Below are 5,582 nucleotides of genomic sequence, written 5' to 3'. Positions count from 1 at the left end.
AAGAGGGACAGCTGAACCCCTTTAGGCATAAGAGTTCATTTTTATGGGTTGCCATGAAACAAGCATGTTTATAGATCTTAAGGGTGACACATTGTTTAAGCCTTCAGAATCTGTAATGGTTCATCTGTAATGGTTCTCTAAACTAGGCTGAATTTCATTTTATGTCTTCCCGATACCTATCATCATACACATAGATTTTGTTTCCACTAATATTTTGCCCCCTTCAAGCTAAAAGCACTGATACAAGGCATTTCTAATAACTGGGAGATTATAACAGAGAGATATTTGACAATTTATCTACAAAATGTTCCCTAAAGACTCATTTGAAGCACAGCATATTTCGATTGTCTGTTTCCCCTCAAATTCCTCCTTCAGACTCTTCTGCTGTGAATTGTTGGAAAATTCCCAGCCAGAAATGAACGTAAGTGATTATGTGACTAGGTTTATGTATATCACAATTTATAAATATTAGTATTCTCAAAATGGTTTATTTGGCTGTATATGTAACTAATGTATGGACCATATTTGTGATCATATCCTCTAATTTCAGTTATTTGAACATTTAAGCTATTTAGAAATCTAGGCTCTTTCTAGTCCAGGGAGAAAAAAATAGACATCCCAGGGATTGTTTCATCTTGACACAGGAGAGAAATATGAAATGGGTGGGAAGAAGCATCTTCTGGAAACAGCTTTTCCTCTGTTGTCTGTGAAAGTAGTCCTAGAAAGTACTACAGCACTAAAGGACCCAGCACAGAAAAAAAAGTTCGGTAGGATGAATCAGATTTCACCTGTACCTGCCAAGTTAACACTTCAGGTATTAGCAACTTTATTCTCACTATCTATTGATAAGGAAGAAATATAAAACTCATTAAACTGAAGTAAAAGGAAGCTGAAGCAAAAAGATTAAGCAGTTTCCAAGGGTAACATAGAAAACCTCTGAACTAGGAACTGCATTTCTCATTTCTTAGGACCTTGGGTAATATATTGGGGTTAGCTCTATCATACCTAATCTCACCACTTACTTAATATATCTTAGAAATATGTTGTATATTATATATTTTTGAATGGTTTTTTTCTTCAGATATAAACTCAAAAGAGAAGCTGACCACACATATATCAGCATATTACATTGACATCAAATCTCACATAGTACAGTGCTGAGTCAAGTAAAGTACCATATAAAAGCCCCCCAAATTATGCTAAAGGTCAATTCCAGATTCCAAAGAATAAAAGACAAATACTAGTGTAACTGTACATTACCAAAATGAGTAACTGAAACACCATTTTGACTGCAATTGCTCTGCCTTGTGAATGAACTCTAGTGATGCATTCCTTATTTTTATTATGTCTTTTTTGAAAATATTTATTCTAACTTAATTAATTCAGCAGAAGACATTAATTGCTGCAAAAAAGAGGCTGAGAAATTTACAGAACCAAATCAGAAGTATGGAGGAAGGGTGGAAGAGATAATTTTTCCGATAAGAAGGTATTAAATGAAATATTTGAAACTTTTACAAGTAAAAACTTCAGTTGAGGATCTAGTCCAGAATTAACTGGCATAATTCCATTGAAAATCATAACTCCACTGAAATCAAGGTAGAAAAGCCAATTTGTATCAGCTGAGGACCTGACCCAGTATCCGCCTGTGAAGTAACATTCTTTCTGTCTTCCGGAAACATTACTCTGAGCGTGTAAGATTTTGCAGGTGGATCAGCATTAGTTACATGATATGAATTTGAAATATCCTCTGAGATAACCTTTACTGACCTTGGTGTTGGTCCATCTGGAGTTCTATTTCACCTAAAGCGGCAAAGCTGAGCAGTTGTTGATTCGTTTTTAATTTATTTTTTAGGTTTTCCTAATGTCTTTCGTTGGTCAGTCTCCAAATTTTTTCACGGATTTGTTATAATTTAATTAACTTTTGAAATTGAATTGATTTCCATCCATCTAGCCACCTAGAAGTGGTTCCAGCTGCCCTGTATTGTCTGTTGCTGCTACTTTTACCTTTTCTCAAAAAACTGACTGCTTCTGTACTGCTGTTCATCCTACACTTAACATTGGCTGTTGCCAAAAGGAGAACCTCCATCAATTTACCAGTCAAATACCTGTCTATAAGTATGTGCATGGTGTTCTGTCACTGTTCTGGGAAGTATTTTAGCCAAAAGTAAATCAGCAGTATAATCATATGAGATCTCTTTTTTTACATGAGATCGTATGAGATCTTCTTGGAATACATGTTCTTTCTTGTTTCAGCTCTCAGGCAAACAGATTGTATCTACACTGAGTGAAAGTTTGATGACTGATAAACCTTGGCAGTAAAACTTTTACCCTGAGTCATATGTAAAAAAACCCAGCTATTGACATTCTATTTTGAAGAGTTGAGGCGCTCAAAAGTTTTACTGGCAATGACTAAGTTCTTGAATATTCCGTTTGGAACAAGAAAATAAAACATGCATTTTGGACAAGAAAAAGGATCACAGGAGACATGTCCACACACGCAAACACACGCGTGCAGCGTCAAAGTCTCTGTTTACTTTCATCTCTCTGGAGGGAGTAGTCTTAAAACACATCCCAAGACCACTCAGTAAATACAGTTAATTAAAACCTTCTTTTTAGATCCAGGATTTCAAACCATGCTAATTTGTAGTAATGTTTATCACACTGAGTTCTCTTCAAGGGTGCCAGATGGATATGCTTTAGCACACATGGAACTGCTCAGACAAAATATCTTCTCCAAAAGGTAAGAATGTGACTGTATTCCTAGACTGATGAGACAATAGAAGACTCAAGCTGTCTTGGAGATAACTGAACTAGTCTGGAAATATAGTTCTGAAACAGCACAGGAAAAAGTAAGGAACACATAGGATACAGGCTGATTAATGAACATCTCTTTGCACAATTTGTGCTTTCACTCAATTATCTCAAAGAAGTATGTAAAATCTGAATTTTTACAATATGTTTCAGAGTACTGTGTCTGCAGTATGTCGCATGTGCAGATGCTAAACCACTCTGGGATTTGTTTGTCAGAGAAGCCTTGGAGCTGGATTGTAATGATGAAATGGAAGCGCAATTGTAATTGGAAAATGAAGGCTGATCAGGCAAATGCAGTTGGAGAGTGAGAAAAGACTTCATCAAGCCAGATGCAGGATTTGAGGGCCACCACAAAGTCACTTGAAAGGTGATTGAGAGAACAGACATTTGTGAGGAACAATTCATTTCATCCTATACACATATAGGATATATATAGCTAGGATAATCTTCCAGTGATGTCTCTCTCCACTGTCGGTGAAAGGAGACTCAGGTGGACAGTCTGCTATAGACATCTACGTGAGATACATCTAACAACATGTTAGATAAGACCCCAAACACCTCATTGCATTTCATTACTTGCAATCCCAACTACAGCATTGGTTATGTGTTCATGGCTGCAATACTTTTTAATGAGTAGCGTCCAGAGAGAAAAAGCCTTTCTGCTGTCATCTACTGACAGAGGTTTTCTTTAACTCAAATAAATTTATCAGGAAGACTCTTTATGAAAACCTGACTTCATAGCTAATGATGAAATTTTTGCCCCACACCATGACAGCAAGATTTCATTCCTAGGATCTAGCCTTAAAAATGTGGTACAAATGATAATGTCTTGAAAGGGGGGACATTTTGTCTACCTTTTATGCATGGTAAGTCATTCAATATTTACGTGCCTGCTTTGCCATTTCAAAATCCCTGAATTTAAACAGAAGTGCTAATTAATACTAGAGGAACTTTGTACAAAGTAGTGTGGATAGTGAAATACCATCTCTTTTTTCAGGATCTGGAAAAGCAAAACGAAACATCTTTGTTCTTTTCAACTGTATTGGGAGCAAAATGTCATACTCCACATAATTTAAACCGAAACTTTAAAACAGTAGGATATTATTACTCAAGGAAGGATCTGAAGAGGGTGAGATCCAGCCAACAGATGTACAGCTCTTGAAGTCATGGTGTATTTGGATTAAACCTGTCATCCAGAAGAGGTTGGAGAAGATTTTGTCCTGATGAAAACCATCATACATTTACCCTTATTTACACAAAGAGTTTTGCGCGTTTAACCCGTTTCTAAAATGTGGTTGACAGCGACTAGGCAGCAAGAGATTGCTTATAAAGTTTGAGGCACCTGGATATTTATTAGATGGATCTAAAAAAATCATGGGAGATCATGGCAGGTTCTGGTTCATTAGTATCTAACACTAAACCTGAAACCTTTTTGTCTTATTCTTGTAAGAGCATACTGTTATATTTAGTGACCCCTGGGCTCTAAGCATAACACCATCTCTGGCAGAACAAATTCCTGAGCAGCCAACTCTGCTTTTGATTTGATTCAGAATGAAAAATGAAGTGTGGTTTTTTCTCTTTTTACTAGCAAGAAAAATAAAATCACTTTGAGAGCTCTTCTGAGGTCTCGTATTGCATTGTATGTCCAATACGTATGCAATGACCTTCTGGGAGAGAACAAAATGTTCTTAAGCATTGTACAAGACTGGGCACATGGTCAACACCCAGCTGAGAAACAAAAAGAACAAACATCATGCACTTGCTGCTGTACTTTGTGCAGGCAATGGCACAACGTATTTAGCACAGCCTCTAGTGCAAGGAACGAAGCAGAAGTCACTTGCATAAAAGCACCTGGGCTTTCCTCTGGTTTGAGAGCCCAGTACATGGGGAACTTGCTATAAGTCCATCAGTTTTGCTTTCCATAGTAATGTCACCGTTCAAGTGGCTGGAGAGATAGGAATGTCTAGAGTGAACAAGCAACTGGTTTATGCAGCTGTAACACAGGCTCTGGAGGCACCTTGCTTTTGGAGACCCAGGAGGCCAAAGGAGTAAAAGTGAAAAGAGGGCCATGGAACAGGCAGTGAGCAGCAAGATTGAAGATGAAAAATGGCCAAGCTCAAAGAGAAAACCTTCACAATAAGTGGAGATAGGCTTATCATTTCAGGACCTTCACAACAGGACTGTGCTGGAGTCCTTTTTCTGTTATCAAAACTTTTGTAACCCTTGGTCAGCAAAATCTTCTGCGTAGGAGGTATTTTTTCTGTGACAGTCTCCCTGATCATAACCCAAGACAGTGCTACTATTTTAACAAGAGCTGAAAGAGTAATATTAAAAAAAGGTAAAATGAAGCTGGAAACAACATTCAGACTGAGACATTTTTCATTCTTTGATATTTTGAAAGAAAGGAAATAAAAAAATGTGTGTACTTCCTGTTATCCAAACTCAGAAAGAATTAGAATAATTTTATTTAGCCCGATTAAATTCTGTTTACCACAAAGCAGTATCTACAGCAAAAAGAACGCAATAATACATCTCTTTACTAAAATGCAGTTGGAACACGTAGAAACAGAAAACTGAAGCCAGAAAATGAAAGGAAACAATTTTTTTATTACTATAGGTTGTTTTGAAAGACTAATTTCCATTCCCTAATTTTTCCTTTTTTTTTTTTTTTTTTTTAATTTTTGCTGCAGTGTGAATTTTTCTCTTTAAAATCAGAGGCTTTTGACCACTTAAGCAAAACTGACCTGCTGATGCTAAGGATTGTTTTAGGC

This window comes from Strigops habroptila, chromosome 3 (assembly GCF_004027225.2).
Source record: "Strigops habroptila isolate Jane chromosome 3, bStrHab1.2.pri, whole genome shotgun sequence".
In the NCBI taxonomy this organism is placed as follows: Eukaryota; Metazoa; Chordata; class Aves; order Psittaciformes; family Psittacidae; genus Strigops; species Strigops habroptila.
This window is presented reverse-complemented; position numbering follows the sequence as displayed.